This window comes from Corylus avellana, chromosome ca5, assembly GCF_901000735.1.
Source record: "Corylus avellana chromosome ca5, CavTom2PMs-1.0".
Classification (NCBI taxonomy): Eukaryota; Viridiplantae; Streptophyta; class Magnoliopsida; order Fagales; family Betulaceae; genus Corylus; species Corylus avellana.
The window spans coordinates 16,668,137-16,677,158 of record NC_081545.1 but is presented as its reverse complement, the minus strand read 5'-3'; the positions used below and the strand labels follow the sequence as shown (position 1 = coordinate 16,677,158).

At 34.7% G+C, this 9,022-nt stretch overlaps 1 non-coding gene across 1 annotated transcript; it reads left to right on the top strand.

Moving 5' to 3' along the window:
• The first annotated feature begins 4,439 nt into the window (after positions 1 to 4,439).
• Positions 4,440 to 4,547, top strand: LOC132183472 (small nucleolar RNA R71). Its single transcript, XR_009440436.1, has one exon. It is a non-coding gene; the product is annotated as a small nucleolar RNA R71 (small nucleolar RNA).
• Positions 4,548 to 9,022: the final 4,475 nt, after the last annotated feature.

Here is a 9,022-nt window from a genome sequence, read left to right as displayed (position 1 = left end):
CTCCGTTAAAATTTTGTCTAAAATTTGACGGAACGTCACTTCAACACTAATCACAATTTGATGCATATAATTAATTAAAAAATAATAATTTTAAAAAAATTAAAAACACTATAAAAAATTATATTTAATTAAATTAAACAAATGAAAATAAAATTTGGGGGTGGTTTTTGGCCATTTAGGCCACCCACTTTGGCCATGGGGAGGTTTGGCCACCCCCAAGGGCTTTTCGGCAAATTTTTTTTTTAATTTTCAATTGGCCCTTGATGGTAGTTCAAGAACCCCCAAGAGCCCTTGGGGTGGCCGAACCACCCCCATAGCGAAAAGGGGTGGCCAGCCACCCCCAAATGGCCAAAGAAGCAACACCCAAATTTTTTTTAAAAAAAATTAATTAAATAAATATAATTTTTTAATTTTTTTAGTGTTTTTTATTTTTATTTTTTTTAAAAATCGTTATTTTTTTAACTAATTATATGGACACGTGTCAAACCATGCTAGGTGCTAACGTGGCGTTCCATCAAATTTTTGATGAAATTTTAAGGGAGATAAAAAGTAAATGTTGTGACAAATATTACCTAAATTAATAATATTTACTACATTTTAACTCGCAAGTGCACAAGATCAAAACAATAGTATAGGGTGCAAGTACGAGATCATTTCTACGGGGATTATTGATTTTGCTTAGAATTTATTTTCTAAACTAAAATATCAACTTTATCATGAAATTGATATTATGAAAATAAATAAAGATAAATGAAAAGGTAGGGCTTTGATATCTACCACTAATCATGCTCAATAATATAACAATATGCCAATGTTCCAATCATATTATGAATACCTAATGTTTGCCAACCTAAGGGCATGGGTGTCTACTCCTTAAGCTATTGATCTCCCTAAGCAACAAATTAGACATGAGTGTCTACTTCAATTTTTTTTCTTTCTTAAAGGATTTAGCATGTGTATCTACTAAGTTGTTCTTTAAGAAATCATAAATCTATGGAAATCGACAAATACATGAGGCCTAGGGCATAGATGTCAAATCATAGTTTCCCATGTTGATTAACCCAAAAACCTGTGAGGAGATTCTTTTGTCACTCTATTAAGCCCAAGACTCAATCATCCAAATTGACTTAAATAACTAATTCATACCATATGCATATGTTGATTAGGCACATTCATATGAGGAATTCGATAAAACAGGAATTAATCAAGTTAGGCATCACAATATGATTATCACAAAGGCACCAATATTGAAATATTAAAGAAACATAATTAGGGCTTTAATATAGCCCTACTAAAGTATTTAGTTACACATAATTAAAATAAAGGGAAAAGAAAGAACCGAAAACTGCTCCTAAAAGTAACCTCCAAATTCTCCTCTCCAAAGTTGTCTATTGAATGGTGTCTTGAGTTTTGAGGCTTAGAGGTCTATTTATAGAGCTTAGGAGAGTCCTAAAAACCCTAGTAATCCTAAAACAATTGTAGGTTTAAAGTCCTAGTTCAACTAGGACTTGGAAAACCTAGTTTGGGAAGGAAAAGGAGTTTTGCCGCATCTGACTTTTATCCGGCACCCAAGTGTGCTTGATCGCAGGCTTTGTGTGCTCGATCGCACACCTGCGATTGATCTCTGGTGATGGACACTCAAGCGCATATGCGCTTGAGCCTAGGTGTAGCGCGCTTGAGCGCACTACCTCTGGGTGCTTCCTCTTGATCCAAGACTTCTAGCCTTTTCCCAAATTTTTTCTTTAAGCCCGATACTTCCAAAATTGTTTCATTTTCCTCAAAAACCTATAAAAAGACATAAAACACAAAAAGGAAGTAAAATTGTACAAACTAACAAATCTAAAAAATTAACAAATGTAAATTAATGGGCTAAAATATGAATATTTTAGCACTTATCGCACCCCCAAACTTACATATTGCTAGTCCCTTAGCAATACGAAACTAAAAACAAAATGAAAAACTGAAAAGAAAAAATATAAATCCATCTTTCATGAGATGTACGATTACATTTAGCGTATGCAACACGTCTTTTAAACCCCTAGGCATTTCCTAGAGGACGAGTGAAATCTCGTGAGGGTTTTCCGGGAATGTTACCCACAGGCATTATGCAAAGTTCATGTTATCCAAAAAATGAAGTATCTCTCAAACCATGATTTTCATTCATTAGCAAGCTTAAAAAGATAAACTCCATCTTCACAATGAATTAGAATTTTAAAGTCTAATCACTTACAAAAGACAAGCTAAGGCATCACAAGTTCGAAACAGTGTAAAGTGAATTAGCACAAAAATATAAAGCTTTCAAGTAATTCCAAGGTGCAATGTCTCAATATCTCAAATTTCACTGAAATTCTCATCAAAATGAACAATTATGGCATAACTTTTTTTTTTTTTAATTTATTTTTTTATTCTTGGTCAAGTTGTGCAATGTTTAGTTCCCTTAAGCTTTCTAATTGACCCATGTACCGAGTGTTGAGACAATGACTCCCAAACCAGATGGTTTTAGGGCATTAGGTGTAAAGACACCCCTAAGGACTTACTAACTCAAGTCAAAATGGCTACGAAACCAAACTAACCATGACATTAATCAAATCAAAATTCTTCATCTTTTGACATGAATACTCATTGCTTAACGATGCAAGAGGTCCAGTTACTTAGTGAAAATCTTATCAATGATCAATTATTATTCTTTTTTCTTTTTTTTTTTATTATTATTTTTTTTTAAATTATGTCAAAGTATCCAACTAATAAGTCATCCAGTTTCACCCAAAACATTAAAACATACACATTAGACTCTCATATCATACCCCACATACTAGTGCTAATGTTCTTGTGTCATATCAAATCAAACAGGAGAATTCTCAGATGCCTAAAGAAACCAAATTGAAAAACTCTATCATCAGATCATGTGTTTAAAATTTTAAGTTTACTAATGAAATCAAATCATAATTTTTTCTGATCAACTAAAATTTTAAGACAAACATGAACATGCATTTTATTTATTTATTTATTTTTAAGCAAGTTAAATGGGACAAAGTGTGTGTAAATGACTCTCATGCCCTCAAACTTAAATTACACATTGTCCCTAATGTGTATATACAAAGGAAAGATCATATCAGGGAGATGAGAAAACATAGCTGGAATAAGTATGGCTCATAGCATACCCCCAAACTTGAATGCGAGGACACTTGTTCCTGAAAAACAAAACACTAAAATAACAACGGAAAACAAAAAGAAAACTAAATATAAACAACAGAAAAATAAAAGGAAAAACAAACATAAAATATAAAGGATATGCTATGGTGTGCCTCCCATGAGCGCTAAGTTTAACGTCTTCAGCCAGACTGTTGTCCCCTTTTAAACTTAAAGTACCAGTCTTTTGTTCTCTTGCACCAAAGATAATGAATTCTTCCTATTGTATGGTGATTCCAAATATCTATAGATCGGGGTAGACCATTCTAAATCTTCTTAAACAGTTTCTCATCCGGAAGGGAATCATGAACCAGAATAAAATAAGAAGAATACTCAGGCAACTTTTCTATCTTGATGTCCTCAATTTGCTCATCACATAACCCCAACAGACTTCTCTCTTGAACTCTTGGTAATTCGGGAATAGGAGTTGATGTTGAAGAAGTCTCAGTGCTTTCTTCTTTTCCCGATGTGGTTCTTGTGGAACCTCAGTTTGCCCCTCCTTCCTCTCTTCCACTTGAATTTAAAATACTTCTTCATTCCTCAATGTGTTGATCTCTTGCTCATGATAGTAAGTGCATTCATCCTCCATGTAGTGTCCATTAGGGTTGGCCAATAATTGAATTTGACATTCTTCTTCTTGGTATTGTTGGGGCCAATAGATGGGAGGTGACTCTTCTTCTTGGTAGTGTTGAGACCAATTGATGGGAGATGACTCCTCTTATTGGTATGCTTCTAACTTGGCAGTATATTCCAACAGTTACATATTGGCTTCACTATGGCTAAGAAAGGAATATGACTGACCGTAGAACTGCGGAGATGGCTCCTCTTGGTATTGTTGAGGCCAATTGATGGGAGATGACTCTTGATCTGCAATTGAAGACATGGGACAAGTCTCAGTGGTATGGTCAATATGGGAACATATGGCACATACCTCGACTTGTGTAACTTGTTGAACAGGAGCAATGCTATGATTAGTCATGGCTTTCACGAGCATGTCCAGCTTTTTCTCCATGACAGCCATTCGAGCCTAAATTCCACCATTGGTGCTCTCTTCATATATAACTTTTCCTTTGAGTCCTTGTCTCCCTTTAGATGAGAATTGTTGGGAGTTCTCATTTAAGGTCTCAAAGAGTTTATATGGCTTCCTCGCTGCTTTTCTCCATCAACATGCCACCCTAGCTAAATCTACAAGACTGTTGTTAGGATCATTTAAACCCTCATAGAATGCCAGTACCTAATCATCTTGAGATAAATTGTGATGAGGGCATCTGAGAAGTAGCTCATTAAAGTGCTCCCATGCCTTGAAGAAAAGGTCTCCATCTTTTTGTTGGAAAGTCAGAATTTTCCTTCTCAATTGCCTTGTCTTTTGGGCTGGGAAAAACTTCTTTAAGCACTTTGTGGCCATCTCATCCCAGTTATGAATAGAACCTGCGGCCAAAGAATTGTATCATATCTTAGCATTATCTTTTAAAGAAAAAGGAAAGAGGATTAACCTGATTTCTTCTGGAGTTAAACCCTAGGCATTCTGAGTCTTGCAGAGATCAAAGAATTCTCGAATATGCCAATATGGGTTCTTTGTAGGTATGCCTTTATAGTGTGGACCCATATTGAGCAGTTGCAGAGATAAATTGTAACTACTTTGCACAATGGGCTAGAAATTAATGCATAATGGCTGGTCGAGGATCTGGGGACTGAATGAACTGTTCATAGGTCTTTGCATCGGATGTGTATTGTCTCTTAACATGATTAAAACAAATTGAAAATTAAATAACAAAAATAAAAGGGAGAACTCACAAATGGCCCGAAGTGCTAGAACGTAGCTATTGTCTGGTAGTGCACTCAATCGCACAGGGTGGGCCACCCAATCGCACTCGGGAAAAACTGCAAAACAAAAAAGAAAACACAATGTCTTCGGCACAGCTGTCTGGCTTTGCGCTTGATTGCTCTGCAGCAGTGCGCTCGATCGCACCGCTGCAGAACAGAATTAAATTTCAGAAACCAAATAACAAGAAAATTAAAAATAAAATGAACTAAAGGGAAAAAAAAAAAATTCTAAACAAAATTAAACAATCCTTGGCAATGGCTTCAAAAACTTATTGTGACAAATACTACCTAAATTAATAGATAATATTTGCTATGTTTTAACTCGCAAGTGCACAAGATCAAAACAATAGTATAGGATGCAAGTACGAGATTATTCCTACGGGGATTGTTGATTTTGCTTAGAATTTATTTTCTAAATTAAAATATCAACTTTGTCACGAAATTGATATTATGAAAATACATAAAGATAAATGAAAAGGTAGGACTTTGATATCCACCACTAATCATGCTCAATAATATAACAATATGCCAATGTTTTAATCATATTATGAATATCTAATGTTTGCCAACCTAAGGGCATGAGTGTCTACTCCTTAAGCAATTGATCTCCCTAAGCAACGAATTAGGTATGTGTGTCTACTCTAATTCTTTTATTTCTTAAAGGATTTAGCATGGGTGTCTACTCCTTAAGCAATTGATCTCCCTAAGCAACGAATTAGGTATGGGTGTCTACTCTAATTCTTTTTTTTCTTAAAAGATTTAGCATGGGTGTCTACTAAGTTATTCTTTAAAAAAACATAAATCTATGAAAATCAACAAACACATGAGGCCTAGGGCATATGTGTCTACTCCCGGTTCCCCATGTTGCTTAACCCAAGAATCCATGAGGAGATTCTTTTATCACTCTACTAAGCCCAGGACTCGATCATCCAAATTCACTTAAATAACTAATCCATACCACATGCATATGTTGATCAGACACATTCATATGAGGAATTCGATAAAACAAGAATTAATCAAGTTAAGCATCACAATATGATTATTACAAAGGCACCGATATTGAAATATGAAATAAACATAATTAGAGCTTCAATCTACCCCTACTAAAGTATTTAGTTACACATAATTAAAATAATGCGAACAGAAAGAACCGAAAACTGTTCCTAGAAGTTGCCTCGAAATTCTCCTCTCCAAAGTAGTCTATTGAATGGTGTCTTGAGTTGTAAGGCTTAGACATCTATTTATAGAGCTTATGAGAGTCCTAGAAGCCCTAATAATCCTAGAACAATCGTAGGTTTAAAGTCCTAGTTCAACTAGGACTTGGAAAACCTAGTTTGGGAAGGAAAAGGAGTTTTGCCGCTTATAACTTTTCTCCAGTGCCTGAGTGCGCTTGATCGCAGGCTTTGTGAACTAGATCGTACACCTATGATCGATCTCTGGTGATGGATGCTCGAGCGCATATGCGCTCGAGCCTAGGTGTAGTGCGCTCGAGTGCACTGCCTCTAGGTGCTTCCTCTTGATCCAAGACTTCTAGCTTTTTCCCAATTTTGTCCTTTAAGCCCGATACGTCCAGAATTGCTTCATTTTCCTCAAAAACCTATAAAAAGACGTAAAATACAAAAAGGAAGTAAAATTGCACATGCTAACAAAACTAAGAAATTAACAAATGTAAATTAAGGGGCTAAAATATGAATATTTTAGCACTTATCAGTAAACCATAGGGGTCAAAAAATAAAGAAGGTAAACTACAAGGGTGAATAAGGTATTTAATCCTAATTTTTAACATGTACCAAATACCTTTGTGATTTTAAAAAGTAAAGATTTTAAAAACACAATTTTTAAAAATATAATATGAAAAGGGTAATTTTATCATAAATCCTTGGGTCAACGCGTCAAAATTTTTTTTTTCGAAAATTTACTCTATGGGTCAATCGAAATGCCAATAAAATCCTTGCCGTCAAATTTTTTTAACTTCCGTTAATGCCACACAGCATAATAATTTTTTATTAATTTAATTTAAAAATTAAATATAAAAATAATAAAATACTAATAAAGTAATAATTAAATTAAATTAAATTAAATTATAAAATTATAAATAAAAAAATTCGAAGGGGTGGCCGGAAGCCACTCCTGGCCAACCCAAACCTTCACTTGCTTGCATTCTGATTTTGTTTGCAGTACATGTTTATGTATACAAGCAAAGAGATACGAGCCCCTTTTTGCTGTGCGCAAGCAAGACAGTAGAGTAGTTTTTCTTTGGCGATGACTAACAATGGAGGGGTCTGGAGTATGCATCTCAACATCCAAATAGCAAGTCGAAAGGCCTAATGAGAAACAAATACGAAAGGGGAGAGCAAGAGGTGTTGAGACCTGAGAGCTAGCTGTTCGTAGACAGATTTCTTTTTCTATTTCATGCTCTTGGATTCTGCATCATAGTAATTGAAGTTTGTTTTCTTATTAATTGGAAAAAAAAAAAAAAAAACATTTTATCTTTTAATTTCTATCATGATCTCCTTCTTTCCTTTTTCTTTTTGATTGGTTTTATTTAACTACTTATTAAAGTGAAAAACGAAAAAGAAAGTATAATTTTTGGTTTGGTAAAGTTGGTTTCAGTGTGATGAATTGCTTACCAAGTTTAAAAGAGGTAGACATGTTTGCAGTAAGTCATTGATCCGTTGTTCAAAAGGAAAACAAATACTGAGGGCTTTTTGGCGGGTATAAGTCATCGAGTGCTTCTGTAAATAAGGGGGGAAATTCCGGAAAAAGCTCCAAGGGAAGTGAAGCATGAAGCTGTAGCTTCATGTGTGGACTCTGTTTAGGTTGTGTAAAATAGGGGAGAACAGAGTGAGTGTGGTTTCTGTTTGGTTCCCGAGAAAATGTTGGAAATGAAAAGGACGTGTTTGGTTGCTGAGGAGACTGAGGCAATTGAAGTTTGAAGCAAAATGGAAAAAATTCGACTTTTATCATCTGAAATCGTTGGACAAGAGCTTAATTAAGGATTTGTGATTAATCAAACAAAATCAGAATGCAAGCCAGTGAAAGTTTGGGGTGGCCTTCGAATTTTTTTATATTTTTTTATTTTTTTATATTTAATTTTTAAATTAAATTAATAAAAAATTAGTATGCTGACATGGCATTAACAGAAGTTAAAAAAATTTGACGGCAATGATTTTATTGGCATTTTCATTTACCTAGGGAGTAACTTTTCGAAAAAAAAAAAAAACTTAAGGACAAAAAAATTTTGGTGCATTGACCCAAGGATTTATAATATAATTACCCCTTTAAAAAGTAAAGATATTAAAAACATAATTTTTAAAAATATAATTTTTAAAATTGCACTTACTAAAACTACAATCTCAAACAGACCCTTAATCTATTATAATATAAAAGATAATCAAGCAATTAGATGAATATAGATCAAGATCTCCTCTTTATAGAAATTATGTTTCTATGCGACAATTATTGTGATATATATGGGGACTCCCGCTTAAAGAGAGGCTCTGCCTTCTCTCTAGAATTCATCTATCTCTTTTCTTCTAAACAACACCAAGAAAAACTTCAAGAGGACCCTCCTCCCCTATTCACGGTAGCAATACTCGATGTCTTCTCTATTGGCTCCACTGGTCTTCGTTTCTGGCGGATTGCGTTAGATCTAGTTTGTAGATCTAGATCTAGATCCAGATCTAGTCTCTTCAACCTTAGATTTGATCGTCTTCTTCGACCAAGGCGTGTCTTCCGAAGGGATGTCTACGATACCGTGCTCCTCCGCTACTGCTTGTGGGGTTCTGTTTTTTGTTTTTTATTTTGTTTGCCCTAGCCTTCGGGTTGAGGATAGATTTGTTGTCTTGGCCATCGGGTTGAGGATGGAGTAGATTGGTATAGGGGCTTAACTCTCATGGCCGGATTTTTAGTTTCTAGTTGTTTTTTATTTTTGTTTTGTATTTGGGCTATCTATGTCCTAGATTTAGTCTACACGAAGCAGATCTGTTCCTTAAATATAATTGTACAC